The sequence below is a fragment of the Sarcophilus harrisii genome, chromosome 3, assembly GCF_902635505.1.
Source record: "Sarcophilus harrisii chromosome 3, mSarHar1.11, whole genome shotgun sequence".
In the NCBI taxonomy this organism is placed as follows: domain Eukaryota; kingdom Metazoa; phylum Chordata; class Mammalia; order Dasyuromorphia; family Dasyuridae; genus Sarcophilus; species Sarcophilus harrisii.
Genome location: NC_045428.1, coordinates 237736374 through 237754196, shown reverse-complemented (window position 1 = coordinate 237754196; position 17823 = coordinate 237736374). Strand labels below are relative to the sequence as shown.

The window sequence follows — 17823 nt, the reverse complement described above, 5'->3', positions numbered from 1 at the left end:
AAGAAAATATAATAAAAAAAAAGAACTTCAACTAGTTTGGCAGAAATTAGCTTAGATTACAATCTTATATTATATTCCACAATCCACAATCGATTCTAAGCTGATTTACAGTCATAATATTAAAGACCATAATATTTTAAAAAGAGAACAGAAGCACATGTATCTCACAAGTATAGATAGGTAGGACATATTCTTAACCAAGTAAGAGATAAAAAACAATTATAAAAAATAAAATAATTTTGATTACCTGAATCTGAAAAGCTTTTGAAAAAAAAAACACTCGAAATAAGAAGGGAAGCAGTAAATGGGGAAAATCTTTATATGAAAGTTTTCTAGTTTTTCTAATGAAAGTTAGTAAAATATTTAAAAAGATTAGATATATTAGCATCATTGCTGACAAATATTAATGACCAAATGTCATTTCCCAATATATGAGCAGTCTGTTGAATAGTTATTGAAAGAAGAATGGCAAATTATTAACAACCATATGAAAGAATCAATAATGATCAGATCAATAATGATAAGAAAAATGTAAATTGAAATAGTCCTGACATTTAGCCTTATACCCTACCATGAGCAAAGATGACAAAAGATGGCAATAGGAGATGTTGGAGAAGTTACGGAAAGATATATCCATTAATGCATTGTTGATAGAATCGGTATAATCATTTTGCAAAGTCATTTAGAATTATACAAATAAAATGACTTAAATGCCCAATTGACCCTAGAGTCTATTCCTGGGTTTATATCCCAAACAGATCATTGATAAGAAGTCCCCATATACCATAAAATATTTAAAGTAGCACTTTCCCCTCAACAATTCCATTTTTATTAAATCAACAAAAGTGTATATTTATCGATAAAGATACATATTCTTTCATATAAAAACATTATACAATACATATTCAACAACTTTTGTCTCCCGTCAAAAGAGCTTACAAATTCAATACCATGTTTTATTTTACAGAAGACCCAGTTCTCAAAAGTTCAGCTCTGAAATCTTGTTTTTTAAAAATAAATATTAAGGAAGAAAAGAGAAAAAATTAAGAGACCACAAAACTGCATCTAAAATATGTGTAGGCAGAGGCAAGGACATACTCCAAAATGATTCACAGCTGTTTTATTTGTTTGGGGGTTTTTGTTTTGGGGTTGTTTTTGTTGGGTGTTTTTTTTTAATTCTATCCCATATATCAGGGAATCAACACCCTCTGAATAAGGTAAGAATTGACTTAAAAATGAACTTAAAACTCAAACCAGAGTCTAGGAGTTGGCACAGAATTAGGTAAAATTACAAAGGGGGCAGGACTGAAATGAAAGAGTAGGGAGGGTGCTTGGTTATTAGCACCTTATGAATCAGAAAATGGAGCAGCTTGAGGAATCCAAAGAGAAAAACTGGGGAAAGACTTCCCCAGGAGGGTGGAGAAGGGAGAGGAATTCTTTACTAAGCCCTAGTAATGAGAGCTTAACCAAGCTGACCCTTTGTTCCAGCTATGTTCTTACCAGGGATACCTGAAGCTTTCTCAGCCCCTGCCCTTTACTTCCATAAAGTAACAGTGTAGAGTGGAAAAGAGGGGGAAGGGTTACTCTTTTCCAGTACAGCAGTCTTCTGTTTCTCCCCAACCAAGAACAGTAAATATTGCACAATTCTACTAACAGATTGCAGTCACATTTAGAAAAAGACACTCCTCTTCCACCACCAGGCACTCAATGCCAAGAAGAAATAAATGCCCAAAAGTTTGTTTTTAGAGGCAGTCTAAGAACAATATCAAGGCCTGTAGAAATTAGGATTTAAGCAAGAAGAGTCCTCAAAATAAACTAACTAACTGGAGCCCAGAGGACCTCAGAGATTGTGATTCTTCATGGATACCTCCAAGAAGGCTAGAAAATCATTCTTCCACCAGAACACTCTGAAGAGACGATATTATATAAGACTTGAGAACTTTTGTCTTAAAAGGTGGTTCTAATGACAGTTCAAGAAAAAGGAGGATAAAGAATTGTGCTTTGAAAAGAAGATGGTTGTAAAAGATCTGAAGTTTCTTGTAGCTCTTGATTTCATCTCTCAAAGGATTTTTTATTAAGACTCTAAGCAGACAAGGCTGCCAGATCAGGATCATTTCTCACTGAAAACCCTTTGGGTTCAGCCTTACATTATGAACCACTTCCAGAGAAATCACTATACATGCACAGAACAATAAAAAGCCACATGAAGATTTTGTGCAAGTTTCACTACCTCCATCATCAAAAATATAAATAAAAATAAAATCCTCAAAGCCTTAGAAATCACAGTTGGGTTGTCAAAACCTTTAGGACCCTGAAGGTTTTATGAGAACAATTTGTTTTTTTTAAGGTTAGAATCTAGCATTTTATTTAGATCTTCATTAACCTGTTGCAACAAATCTCCAAAAAATAGATGCTGAAAGGCACTTTCTGCTTAGGGCAGATGCCATGGACTAGACATGTAAACAAGTTAACTTCTCTGTACCACACTAGCCAAGTCAGCTTCCTCCATGGCCAGCTGCTTTAGCTCTGCCTTGCCTTCTGATAACACCAGCCAGACCCCCTTGGGGAGTGTTATCCCAAGATTCTCCTGCAGGACCTGGGAAACATGGTTAATGGAATCATGGTATCAAGGATTTTTTTTTTAACTTCCCTCTGAAGTGATAGCTTCTCTCTACTTGCCATACATCAGAATATAATAAATAATATCAATTAGAAAATGTTCAAGTATGAAAGTATTTCCTTCTCTCCACCAAAAGCATTGCTCTCTGAAGGAAGTTGGTTTCTTTGTATCTATACCGACTGCAAACAAAACAAAACAAACAAACAAACAAAAAGCATTGGACCGGTTTTGAAAATAAAGCAGTTAAAAACCCTAGGAGGAGTTCCTGTATGTGTAGAATACTCAGTCTTTCTTATGAAGAAAAAGTTAACCAGTAGCAGTGTGTAATCTACAGACCCTGAGATACTACCCTGTGATTCTCTGTATGATATCACAAGGTTACAATGTAACAGCTTAAATAGAACTAGGAGGTGGTGAGGTTTGGCTGGTGCAGAAACTATGCATAGGATTGATTTACCAAATACAAGCCTTATTATGTACGTCCTCCAAAAGACAGCTGAAGGCAGAGATTTTAATTAAGATTTGGTGCCATTTAAGAGATGGTCATAAAGAGTAAAAGCATCAGAAGGTGGTTTAACTAGTAACCCCCTTTTTCATAAAATCAGGCTAGAGCTCCACCTGGAACTTGTGTTACATGCAAGATGGATCTGGTACAGAACACTCCCTGACAAAAAGCTATGTAATGTGTCAGGTTACAGGAAAGATGAGGGAAGGCTTCACATTCATATAGAGCTCAAGACGTTACAAAATTGTGCTGACAAGGCAGCATTGTTGTACAGAAGTTATAAATGGAACTACAAGTACTTGATGTGTACATTACAAGGATATTTCTCAGCATTTGATGAGAGAGTCAATGCAATTAAGATTTTGAAGATGGGTGATGGGACGCAAAGATTCAATCTTAAAGCATCATTTTCTAGACAGAGCTATCTGCTCATCTCTAGGCAGTTACACAGATCACCTGTGCTCACTAAAACCATTATAATGGTGAGCAAAACACCAGAGACAGAATAGCAAAGACCAACTTATAGTCCTCATAAAAATGAAAATCAGATCGTTGGAAAAGAATGACTGTAACTGATCAAGACCTAAAAGAGAACAAGAAAAGTTTAGGGAGAAAGGCTCTTTCCCTCGGAGCTTAAAGGTTTCTCTATAACTTACACTATCAAATCTGGGGGAAGAAAGCATAACACTTTCAATATTTAAGTTTTCTAGGCATTTCCCATGAAAAGATGTCCCTAGCAAAATGGTCATAGACTGCAGTCCTATGATAAATGGACTTTTTTGGATCCAGATCTCCATCAATTACCCCAGAGCAGAGATCAAAATTCTTTTTCACAATATCGAGGAGTTCTCTTTCACTCTTCTGAGAGGTGCCATAATGGAAAATGGAGATGGACAGTGGATGGGAAATACCAATAGCTAAGAAACCTGAACAAGTACCTTGTGGCACAAACCACCTTTAACCAGGGATTTTGCTACTCAGTGGGCAGCATGAGCAGCTGAACAGCCCACCTTTCCCAAGAAAGCACCACCTCCATGACCACCCCAATCATCATAGGGATCCATGATGATCTTTCTTCCAGGCAGGCCAGCATCACCCTGAGGCCCACCAATGACAAATCTGCCCTTAGGTTGCAGATGGTAAATCTGCATCATCCAAGTATTTTGCAGGCACAACAGCTCCTTTAGAGCACCCCCCATTTCATTAACGCATGCATCTTCATCATGTTGAACAGATATCACAATTGTATGGACCTTTATAGGGAAAACAGCACCATGATTCTGCATACACGGCACAATGACTTGAGTTTTGGGATCAGGGAGTAACCAAGGGAAAGTTCCATTGCACTGCAATTCAGCAAGTTTGGCATTGAGCTTGTGAGCAAACATAACAGTTAAAGGCATACATTCTTCAATTTCATCAGTAGTATAACCTGGTATCCTACACCAGTATTTTCTTCACTGAATCTAGATGAAATCCTTGAACAATGTCTGGTGACTGCTATTCCAAGGCTAATCAAATCTTTTGGAAGAATCATAACAGTCTAACCACTTTCTGATAGTCAACAGCAGCTCTGGAAGTGACTTCCTTCCTTCTTTCCTTCCTTCCTTCCTTCCTTCCTTCCTTCCTTCCTTCCTTCCTTTCTTCCTTTCTTCCTTTCTTCCTTCCTTCCTTTCTTCCTTCCTTCCTTCCTTCCTTCCTTCCTTCCTTCCTTCCTTCCTTTCTTTCTTTCTTTCTTCCTTCCTTTCTTCCTTCCTTCCTTCCTTCCTTCCTTCCTTCCTTCCTTCCTTCCTTTCTTTCTTTCTTTCTTTCTTTCTTTCTTTCTTTCTTTCTTTCTTTCTTTCTTCCTTCCTTCCTTCCTTCCTTCCTTCCTTTCTTTTGAGCAGAGACCAAATTTATTTATTTTTTAAAGCTTTTTATTTTTCAAAACACATTTATGGATAATTCAAAATTGTGTTACAATTTCCCCCCTCTTCCTCCACCCGCACCCCAGATGGCAAGTAGTCCAATATATGTTAAACATGGTATAAATATGTTAAATCTAATATATGCATGCATACTTATATAATTATCTTGCTGCACAAGAAAAATCAAGTCAAACTGGAAAAAAAAGGAGAAAGAAAATAAAATGCGAGCAAACAACAAAAAGAGTGAAAATTCTATGTTGTGAAGTACACTCAGTTCTCATAGTTCTGGAGGTGATTTCACCAGCAAGTATTATCATTCCAGGAGATCCAGGGATGGAGCCAAAATAGCAGAGTAAAGTCAGGAAGCTGCTCAAGCTCTTCCAGTTTCCCTCAAAAACCACATGAAACTAAGCCCCTGAACAGAGTTTGATGGAATGAAACCAATCTCCAGCTCAAGATAGACTGAAAAAAACTTCAAGAAAGGTCACTTTCACTGGGGTGAAAAGGATTTCAGCCCAGGTCAGATAGACTCTGGGAAAGCTCGTGAGAGGGTCTCAATCACAGCAAATCAGCAACTAAGACCCTCAATCCTGGTTCAGTAGAGGAGCAAATCAGTGGGACAACTTCCAGTACCAACCTTGAAGGCAAACTCTGGGAAACTAGGCTGTTTCCTGGAAAAAGCAGACAAGCTACCCCTTACAAACCCAAGGAACCCCTGGACTGAAAGCCAAGGTTTAGAGCTGCACAGGAAGCTTGGGAGAGCACCACCTTTACCCCAGGAGCAGAGTTCCACCTTAAAAATTGAGAGAGAGAGAGAGAGAGAAAGAATACTAAAGAAAAGGAAAGAAAATGAGATAGAAACCAACTTTAGACCACAGAAAGCTACTATAGTGATAGGGCAGACCAAAATATAAACTCAGAGAAGACAGAATGTCCACAGAAGAAATCTCAAAGGATAAGATAAATTGATCTGAAGCCCAAGAGGCTTCTTGGAAATGCTCATAAAAGACTTCAAAAGGCAAATAAGAGAGATAGAAGAAAAAATGAGAAAAGAAATGAGAGGTACTCATGAGAGAGTCAACAATTTGGAAAAAGAAGGGGAAAAAAAGTCTGAAGAAAGCAACTACTTAAATAGTAGAATAAACCAAATGGAAAAAGACATACAAAAACTAACTGAAGAAAATCACACATTAAAAACTATAACAGGGCAAATGGAAGCTAATTACTTTGTGAGACAGCAAGAATCAGTCAAACTAAAAGGAATGAAAAAATGGAAGACAATGTGAAATACTTCATTGGAAGAATAGCTGACCTGGAAAATAGATCCAAAAGAGACAATTTAAAATTTATTGGCCTATCTGAAGGCCATGACCAAAAAAAAAATCACTAAGGAAAACTGCCCCAACATTCTAGAAACAGAGGGGGAAATTCTCATTGAAAGAATCTATCAATCACCTTCAGAAAGAGATCTCACAAGGAAAATCCCAAGGAAAACTTGTGAAACTCCAAAATTACAATCTCAAGAAAAAATACTGCAAACTGCCAGACAAAAAATAATTAAAATAACAAGGAAGAACAGTCAGGATTACCTAGGATCTGGCAACTTCTATAATAAAGGATCAGAGGGCCTGGAATACCATATTCCAAAAGTAAAAGACCTAGGATTACAATAAAAACTTAACTAACCAGCAAGACTCAGCAACATCTTTCAGGAGAGGTATGAAGTAAGAGATTTTCAATCATTTCTACTAAAAAAAACAGAACTAAACAGAAAATTTAATCTACAAACATAGGACCATAAAAAGGAACACAGGGGAAAATATATATTTAAAAGTTAAACTTCCCTAAATAAAAAAATAATATCTGTAACTCTTGGGAACTGTATCTGTCACTGGGGCAGACAGAGGAGGGCATCACATGGACTGAGGGTGTGGTGGTGAATGGTCCCTAATGTGATGACGTTAAAGAAAAAAAACATTAAAGGTTGGAAAAAAGTCTGTACTGGAAAAAGAGGAAAAGGGAGGTACAATGGGACAATTAGTTCACACCAAGAGGCTCAAAAGACCTATTTTAATCCAGGGGGGAAAGGGAGGGTGAAGAGCATTATCTGAAGCTTGATCTCATCAGTTTTGGCTCTAAGAGGGAATAACTTAATCATTCAGTTGAGTATAGAAATTTATTTAATCCTATAAAGAAGTAGGAGGAGAAAGAGGAAAAGAAAAGAAAGGGACAGGATAGAATCCAGGACAGAAACTTAGAGAAAAAGGCAAGAGGAAGGGGGAAATGTTGATAAAAAAAAAACAAAACCAAAATCATCTGGAAGAACAAAAGGTCAAGAATATCAAGGGAATTAAAGAAAAAATATAAAGGATAGTATCTTAGCAGTGGCAAACCTAAAATTATATTATAAATCAGCAATAATTTATTTAGACTGGCTAAGAAATAAAGTGGTGGATCAGTGGAATTGATTAGATACAACACAATAACCAAGGCCTATAGCAATCTAATATTTGATAAACCCCTCAACTTCATTTTCTGGAATAAGACCTCACTATTTGATAAAAAAAAAAATTGCTGGGAAAACTGGAAAATAATATGTCAGAAAATTAGCATAGATCTACATCTCACACCCCACACCAAAAGAAGGTAAAAATGGATACATGATTTGGGCATAAAGGAGGATACCATAAACAAATTAGGAGAACAAGGGATAATTTACCTATCAGATCTTTGGAGAAGGAAGGAATTTATGACTAAAGGAAAACTAGAGAACATTATGAAAAGCAACATGGACAATTTTGATTACATTAAATTAAAAAGGTTTTGTACAAACAAAACGGACAGAAACAAGATTAAAAGAAGAACAAAGCTGGGGGAAAATCTGTACAGCCTGTATTTCTGATAAAGGTTTCATTTTTTAAATATATAAAGAACTGTGTCAAATTTATGAGACTATACGTCATTCTCCAATTGATAAATATTCAAAGGATATGAACAAATAATGATGATGAAATTTAAATCCATTTATAGTTATATGAAAAAATGCTCTAAATCACTATTGATTAGAAAAATGCCAATTTAAACAATTCTGAGGTACCATATCACACCTTTCAGATTGGCTAAGATGAGAGGAAAAGATAATACTAAATATTGGAGGGGATGTGGGAAAATTGGTGCATTTTCCTGCATTGCTGCTGGAATTGTGAAATAATCCAAATTCTAGAGAGTAATGTGGAACCAAAGAGCTATCAAATTGTGCATACCCTGTGATCCAGCAGTGACATTACAAGGTTTGTATCCCAAGGAAATCATAAAGGAGGAAAAAAGACCCACATGTACAAAAATGTTTGTAGCAGCTCTTTTTGTAGTAGCAAAGAATTGGAAAAAGAGTGGATGCCTATCAACTGAGAAATGGCTGAACAAGTTGTGGTACATGAAGTTGTGGTACAATAATAATGAATATTATTTTTTTTAATGATGAACAAGCTGATTATAGAAAGGTCTGGAAAGATTTACATGAACTGATGCTAAGCCAAACAAGCAGAACCAAAAATACATTGTACACAGTAACAGCACAGAAAGTGTGGTGATCAATTATGAAAGATTTGGTTCTTCTCAGTGGTTCAGTGATCCAAAGCAGTTCCAATAACACTTTGGACAGAAAATGCCATCTGCATTCAGAAAAAGAAATAAGGAGATTGAGTGTAAATCAACAAATGCTATGTCCACTTCTTTTTTCTGTTTTTCTTATTTAATCTCTCCCATGGTTTTCCCCTTTTGCTCTGATTTTTCACTCCCAACATGACTCATAAGGCAATGTGTGTTAAAAATAAACTTACTACAATTAAAAGTAGTATGATTCCAGTTTTAGCAACTGTTTCTCAAGCAATTTTGGCATCAGGATCCTGCTGAAGGTGGGCATCATGGACTGCATCACTAATCTGGCCACAAATTTATCGAATTGCTCTTGGCCCACAAACTCCGAAGCAAAGAGGAAAAAGGCACTTTTCCTCGGTGCCTTCCTCGGTGAAGATCTCGCCGAAGCCATTGAGTTTTGTGTTCCTAGCTGAGGCAGGGAATGGGAGGTGGAGAAGGCAGAAGATACGCGGAAGGCAAAGAGGAGCTGGAGATGGAGACGGACAACTCAAACTTGAAGATCCTTCTCTTCTGATGCAGGTGGAACCAACAATTTCTTACTTTCAATGAAAGTTTATTGAAGCAAGAGGAATATAAGGAAGTTTGTCTTCTGCCCATGATCCTATCAGAGATGAAAATAAAGAGAATAAAAGAAAAGAAATACAGAAAAGATAGGCAGCCATATTTTTTCTGAATTTTAGTCTAGAATGCCCCTTAGCAAAAAGAGGATCAGATGCTGAAATGGTGGTTGTAGGTAATGAAGCTATAAATTAAATGCTTGTATACTTCTCCAACCCAGGGTACATCATGATTTTTCTCACTCACATTTGCTTCCATATATGTTTTAATTTACCCTGAAGTGCTGACCAATCACCCTCCACTCTATCATAACCTTCATCCTGCCAGGCCCATATCCTTAAAGCACTACCCATTGACACACACTGGTTTCAAGATACTTAGACTCACATTTCTCTTCAAAGGCATCATTGGAGCCCACTTCCAAGCAAGCCACTCCCAATAAGAATATTTTTCTTTAAAAAAAATTTATCTCTGTCTCTGTCTTTCCCAGACTATCTGAGGTGACAGAATTTGTACCAATCTGAAAAGACTTTTTAGTATGAGGGTTCAAGGAGGAAACCAGAGGGAAAGGATTAAGAGAACGTATTTCCTGAGGAAACTGAATTTATCTTTTCTTGAGAAGAAACATGAAGAGAATTCATGGAAAGAGACTTTACTTGGTCTCTTGAGAGAAGTATTCATTGGGCCTGGGCTTCTAGAATTAAGGTCAGTCATTGTAATGATGGCTACAAATGACTTTGGATAAGATCTTTCTCTTAACTGGTACATTATAAATAAGTTTTAGTTTATTTAGATTTCTTATTATATAGTTAATAGACATTTAGTTGGTGATTCTGCTATATGATATAATAAGAGATGAGAACAATTATGGAAAAAGAAGTTTCTCTATTTAATAATAGTCATATTTAATAAACTGAGGTGGGTTGATTTAGTTAGAGCTAGTTGATTAATGATAAGGGTATTACAATTTCAACAATTTAAGAGGGAATATCAAAATATACTGCTTGATTGACTTGGGAAAAGGGTTGAAAATGAATAAGGAAAATGAGTTATGAAGTTTATTGAATCTTAAAGCCCATTACACATAAGTGTGTGTGTGTGTGTGTGTGTGTGTGTTCTTGGCAGGTAGGTAGGTGATACAGTGGATAAATGCTGGACCTGAAGTCAGGAAGACTCATCTTCCTAAATTCTAAATTCTAATCTGACCTCGCACACTTACTAGTTGTATAATCCTGGCCTTGTTTATTTCTGTTTCCTCATCAATAAAATGATCTAGAGAAGAAATGGCAAGTCACTGCAGTATCTTTCCCAAGAATACTTCAAATGGGATTATGAAGACTCAAACATGACTGAACAAAATATACAGAATAGAAAGTGGTATCAATTTGTTTGCATCTACAGAAAAAGGATGTCAATTTCAGTTTTAAAAAATCCTTTAAAAAATATAAATCCTTCTGTTATTATTAAAAAGTGATATGGAAACCACAAACAGATATTATGAAATGTAACTCAACAGTCAGAGTTTAGGAGGCACTGAGTCATAAAGAGGGGTAGGTAGGTGGTACAGTATATAGAGGATGGAGTATGGAGTCAGGAAGATTCATTTTCATGTGTTCAAATCTGGCCCCAGACCCCAGCTGTGTGACATCATAATTCAAGTCACTTAATATTTTTTGACTCAGTTCTTCTGTAAAAATGAGCTAGAGAAGGAAATTAAAAACTACTCTAGTTTTTTGCCAAGAAAATCTTAAAATGGGGTCATAAAGATTCAGACATGACTGAAGAATAGTCGAACCATGAGAAAGACATATATACATAGTACTTTGAGGTTTACAAAACCTTTCAAATAATTTATCTCATTAGAACCTTACAATAATCCTATAAAATATTTCCTATTATTATTAGCTTCATTTTATGGATGAAGAAAATGAGAATCAGAGATGTTGTTATGTTTCCATAGGTACATATCTAGTATAAGAAGAAAAATTAAAACTTATGAAGAATGCTGAAGGAACTGGGAAGTCAAGTGTTAAATCTGAAAGAAGAAAAATATAAGATCACAAAGTAACCAATGTAAAACGTAAACCAATGTACAAGCGTCATAACGTCTGTCAATTACTCAATAAATATTTATAAAGTGCTTATTTAGGACTCTGGCAATAAACACCAAAAATACAAAGAAAGGGGAAACTTCCAAACAATTCAGTCCTGAAAAAGCTTTTATGCCAATAAGGGATACACATGTAAATAAACATATATAGAAAACATATACAAAACAGAAGGAATGTAACTCTTTCAAAGACTCTAGTGATTAGGGAAACTAGTAAAAAGCTATTCCAAAAAACTTTGAGCTAAACATTGATAGAAATCAGTGATAGCAAGAAGAGAAGTTAGAAAGAGAGAGCATTACATGTGTAAAGGGCAGTCATGGAGAACATGGAGAAAGGAAATAAAGTGTTATGTGCAAATAATAGCAAATAAACTAGCATTGTTAGACTATAATCCTTTCAGCCCCAAATATTTGTGTATTGAAAATATCCAAAAATTGACTCAATATCCTATTTTAATCTACCTGTTTAGACTTGTAGTAATGGTGAGCAATAAAATATTTGAGAATTAACATTTGAAATATTGTTTTGTATAATTAATTTTATTAGCTATTTCTGATAAAAATGTGTAAATTCTAATGAATTTGTGTGTTAATATATTGTACATATTGTATCATATAGTAAAATGGGAAATAAGAAATAAATAAAAAAGATTTGGCAGAGGTTAAGCTTCTTATATCCCTTTTTAGGTTTATGACTTGAGAATGCTTGACTTGATTTAAATAAAACCACTTTTGTATTTTTAGGTTTAGCCTAAACAACACGAAATTTACAGCATATCCAAAGCAAATGAAGACAGATATAAATAGATGAAGAGCCATTTACTGGTTCTTATAAAAACTCTCAAGTTAAAGTTATTTTTTTTCCTTAAAAGGTATTTGTTACTCTTGTTCAATCATTTTTCAGTCACGTCTAACTGCTTGTGACCCAATTTGGAGTTTTCTTGGCAAAGTATGGAAGTGGTCTGGCATTTCCTTCTTAGTTCATTTTACAGAAGAAAAAAACTGAGGCAAATAGTTAAGTGACTTGCCTAGGGTCATCTAGTTAATAAGTGTAGGAGGACAGATTTGAACCAAAAAAAATGAATCTTCCTGACTCCAGATGTGAGGCTCTATTCATTGAGTTACATAGGCTACCCTAAAAGGTATTAGTCTGTATAATTACAAATTTTTACAGAGGAAATATTTGCTTTGTTGAATTTGTGAGCCTTTCTAGTTTTTTTTTTTTTTATTGCCCAGTATTTCATAGTTTTCCAGGTCTTTCAGTTTCTTTTCTTATGATCTGTTTATTTTTCCCATATGCTCCACAGGAAAGAAAACAAAAGTTCATAATTAAAAACCCTCATTTATTTAGAATTTGCTCAACAGGACAGAACATGGTAATAAAGATAAATTATTTCATCTTCAAATATATTAAAACAATGGTAAGCAGAGCATTAAGTTCAATATATATTTAATCTTAATGTGAAATAATTACGTTCTTATTCACTATACTTTTCTCCCTAAGAATAGTTAAATGAATTAGGATTGCTGCCATTTCCCTTTTGTCCTTATGCCTAAGTAAAAAAACAAAGCTTGAGTTCACAGAGGAACTTTAATATTATTTTTGTGCTTGACTAATTTCCCACAATTTATTTGTTTAGAGAACTAGTTAAATATGAGTAAATTCCTGGAATAGCTGTCTACCTCAGCATATGGACACATTTCCTTAAGAAGAGTCATAGTAAGATAATTCATTTTAATGCAGTTATTCCTGAGTCCTTAGATTCCTTCTATGACCCTGGATGATAAGAGATCTAAGTGGTTATGTGTATCATTTACTTTTTTAAGCTTTTTTAATCTTTTGTGATTGCTTGCTCATGTTTACTTTTTGTGCTTCTCTTGGTTTACGTGTTTGTATATTAAATTTTCTACTCAGTTCTGGTCTTTTCATCAGGAATGCTTAAAACTTCTTTATTTCATAAAAAATTCATATTTCCCTCCTGTAATATTGTACTCAATTTTCCTGGTAAGTTACTTTTGGTTGTAAACTTCTAAATCATTTCTCTTCTGGAAACCATACCTTAAGCTTTTCGTTTCTTCAGAATGGGAGCTGCTAGATTTCTGTAGTATCCTTACTTCAATTCTATCATTCTCACTGCTTATAAATCTTTTCTTTGACTCTGGATTTTGGCTACAATATTTCTGGGAGCTTTCATTTTAGGATTTCCTCTTGGGAGTGACTGGTAGGTTCTTCCAGTTTCTACATTGTCCTTCAGATCTAAGGGATTTGGACAATTTTTTTGTTCATAGATATCATGTACCTCTCCTCAATTTGTTTTTAGGTCAGTTTGTTGTTGTTTTTGCTGTGAAATACTTCACATTTTCTTTTGTTTTTTAAATCTTTTGAGATTGTTTTGGTATTTCTTAACATGTCATAGAACCATTAGTTTCTAATTGTCAGGGAGTTATTTTTTGGATGTAATATTGAAAATTGATTTTAATTAATTCTATTTTTAAGACTTAATCAAGTTGGTTTGGGTTTAATACAAATGCAAGCAATCTAAGTCCAAACATTTTCCCTTCATAACTCTACTCTTCATTTACTCTACTGAGAAATTTGCCTAGAGGCCAAGCTATTATTTTATAATTACCTCCACACTGTACTCAGTTCTTTTGTGAATTGGCGATTTACAGTCAATTAGGTACAATTGGTCAGGTTTACAATCAGAATCACAAGTGGTCGAATTTTTAGTCAGAGTTACAATTGGTCAGATTTATAATCTTCAAATCAAATTTACAATCTTACATTCAAAATTGCCCATTCCATGTGTCACAAGGCTTGTACCCCATCATTGACCCCAGCCAGTTTGGACCTGTTTTGGTTTGAACTATTTTGTAGGGAACTTTGTTGTTTGACTTACATTGTGATTGGTTGGAAATAACAAGATATTTCACCCCTCCCTCCATCCTATTTTGACAATATCTATGAAAACCTAACTTCTCATACCCCTCACAATAATATTGTCATTTTAAGATTGTGGTGATATAAAGTTAATGCTAGTTCACAGGGAAATTAATATAAATAGGGCCTTCCTTTGCAACACAAAGAATGAACTAATAATGAAGAAAAAATACTTTAACCTTACTAACTGCCTGTGAAGAGGATGTTTTATTCTTATAATAGATATCAGTGGAATCTATAATAGAAATATAAGTATTAAGAACTCCCAGTGAGGAAAATCCCCAAAGTTGGTCAGTGAGAGGTTGTGATTATCCCAGAATTATGTCGACATTATGTGTCAAAGCCTGGACTTAAATCTTGACTGAGGATGGTTGTCTATGGTGAAAATGATCACACAATAAATATACTTTCCACAAACAGGAAGGCAAATGAGTTCTGTTCCAATGTTGGACCTTCTCTTACCATCTCTGAATATGTCATCTGTCTGAAAATATGTGTTCACCCAGTCGGTCTTCCTTGTAAGCATGTAAAGGGAGCTTGACAAGCCAACATTTTTATCACCAGAGGAGCTAAAAGCAGCAAGTAGAGGCAATGGAGAACATGCCTAGGATCATGAAGGAAGAAGTGGGTGGTGGCAGCAGGATGAATGTATCAACAGGGAGCTGGAAGATGCTTTCTCCTGAAATGCTATTTTCTGGGTTTCTCTATGTTGCTGATCTTGAAAACATGGTTCAGTGCAGGAGAAATGAACATGGACAATGCAGGAAAATTAAATGGGATATAATAGACATACCAAAGCAGAGGAGGGCTGGATTTAGGCTGGACTGTGATTCTAGTGTGATTAATTTAGTAAGAGAGAGCTCTGCAGATGAAGTGGATAATTTATTAGACCAGGTTAGACTTTCTGAGATGTCTCTGAAAGATGGCTCTGGTGTCTACTCCTATTGTACTCTTAACTTTACTAGACAGCCAGTTAACAAACTGTGCAACATGCTCACCTGACATTTGCATCATTTCTATAGAGGATTCTTTTGTTCATTTGCAAATCAATGGAGACAGCATGGCTGAAAGAAGTTATGGGGTGGAGGAAGAAGAAGATCAGGAATTATTATCTTCAGGCAGGGTATCAGCACCAGATGCCTCCTTTGAGAAAACATAATCAGATGTTAGTAATGATAGTGAGGATATATCTGCTCATATTGCACAACTCTTATCTTCTGCTCAGCAGAGATATTTGGTTCCAAATGTAAATCAGACAGCAGCTGATAGACATGCAGCAGGAGGTAGAACAGTAAGTCCTAGTATCAGGTCTAAAAGGGCTGAGAGACAATTTACAGTAACTGAAATTTACATGCATGTCTTGCTTATTCCAAGCTCTATGCTTTTGTTTATATAATATCTATTATGTAGCATCTTCTTTATGCCAAGCACTGTGCTAAGCAAAAATATTAATAATTACAAATATTGATATCATTTAATCTTTATGAACCTGTGAAACTATTGTTATCCCCATTTTACAATGGAGAAAATTGTGGCAAACAGGTTAAGTGATCTACTCAGGATGAAATAGCTACTATGTAGTTGGGATTTGAATGTAAGGGTTTTTGATTCCAGTCCCAGCTTTCTATTCATTGTGCCATTTTGCTACATTCATCTCTCCTCTTCTCCTTATTACTTCAAATTCTACCTGTCCTTCAAAGTACATATCTAGTTTTATGTCCTCCCTATAGGCTTCAAACTCTACCCTCATTTACTGTCACTAAACCAACAGGTCAAGCAAAGCCTATGTCTTCTCTGTGAAGAATAGCCTGAAATGATTTAACAACAAATTGAAAACTCATAGAAAACTTCTAGTATGGAAAATCATTTAACTGACATAGATAAGCAAATTGTAATTATAAAGCTGTCTTAAAGCACTGGCGTGTTTAAGTGATATCCCAATAGTCACACACATAGATTCTAATAGAAACAAGAGTTGGACCCAGGTTTTCACATAATTATAGATTTTTAGAATAGTAAGAGTTACCCTACTTGTGCTTAAGCAGGAGTGGTTCTCCTGAGGAACAGCCTTGTGATGATGAGAGGGGCATATGTGGAAAGAGATGTAGCTTCTGATTAGGTAAGAGGCCTATTGGGAAAACCAAATTACATACCTACATGGAGAGGCAGAGACAGCTCCTGTTGTTATTATTTCTAAGTCAGTTAGATAGTTTCTTGGGAGTTTGATTGGTATAGCACTAAATAAATAGATTAGTTCAGGGAGTATTGTCATCTTTATTATATTCACTCGACCTATCCAAGAGCACTTGATATTTTCTAGTTGTTTATATCTGACTTTATTTATGTAGAAAATGTTTTGTAGTTTTGGTCATACAGTTCCTGACCCTGCCTTGGCAGATTGATTCCCAAATATTTTATCCTATCAACAGTTATTTTAAATGGAATTTCTCATTATATCTCATGCTATAGGATTTTGTTAGTTTTGTTAGATGATTTATATGGGTTTATTTTGTATCCTGCAACATTGCTAAAGTTGTGGATTACTTCCTAATAGTTTTTTAGTTGATTCTCTAGGGTTCTCTAAGTATACCATCATATCATCTGCAAAGAGTGATAATTTAGTTTCCTCATTACCTACTCTAATTCCTTCAATCTCTTTTTCTTCTCTTATTGCCAAAGCTAACATTTCTAATACAATATTGAATAGTAATGGTGATAGTGGGCCTTTCACCTTGATCTTATTGGGAATGGTTCCAGTTTATCTCCATTATATATGATGCAGGTGCTGATGGTTTTAAACAGATGTTACTGACTATATCCACACTTCATCACTTTTCTGTCTGAGGTAGGTAAAAATGGTAAAAATAGTATAGGTAATGTCTTTTACTGGCACATAAACTGGATTTAAGTGAAGCAAAATTGTCCAAATTTGTCAGCCTCTCTCTTTCTTCCAATCATTGAAATTTAGTGGCAAGACAAAAGTCAAGTTCTTTGGGTGATGGCCAGAGATGCAGTGGATGATCTTGGTGTCTTCACTGTTTGACCAAGCTCTAAGTGCTCCACAACACCTGCTTCCCCCAACTTCATGGCCTTTGGACATATTGTTCTCATCACCCATTCCTTTGGGGGAAGTCATAATATGTTTGTATTGGACACCTCTAATTCATTGACATGTTTGAGACCTGTCGGTTAGCTCCAACCTACTTTAACTCATCTGTTGAAATAGTTTACTGAGTTGTGATTGTTGTACATGCTAGAGCTTCTTGGAGCCACAGGTGAGAGCTGAGTGCTAAGTGGACATCGAAGGTAAATGAACAGCCCAGAAAAGGGCTCAACAAGTTCTCTCATTAGAGATGCTAGTTCTCCCAAATACCACCTGTATTCTTCCTTTTCAAATACTTAAACATTATTATTAATAGGGAGCATTTATTTGAAGGTTTGCAAAGTGCTTTACAAATTTTATTTCATTTTTATCTTTTTCCTGATAGCTCCAATAAATGTTATAATTATCCACATTTTACAGAA

The 17823-nt window shown here is 35.3% G+C and overlaps 2 pseudogenes; one reads left to right on the top strand and one right to left on the bottom strand.

The window, feature by feature from the left end:
* Positions 1-3815: 3815 nt before the first annotated feature.
* On the bottom strand, positions 3816-8982 carry LOC100931123 (annotated as a pseudogene).
* Positions 8983-14665: 5683 nt separating this feature from the next.
* On the top strand, positions 14666-15694 carry LOC100931385 (annotated as a pseudogene).
* Positions 15695-17823: the final 2129 nt, after the last annotated feature.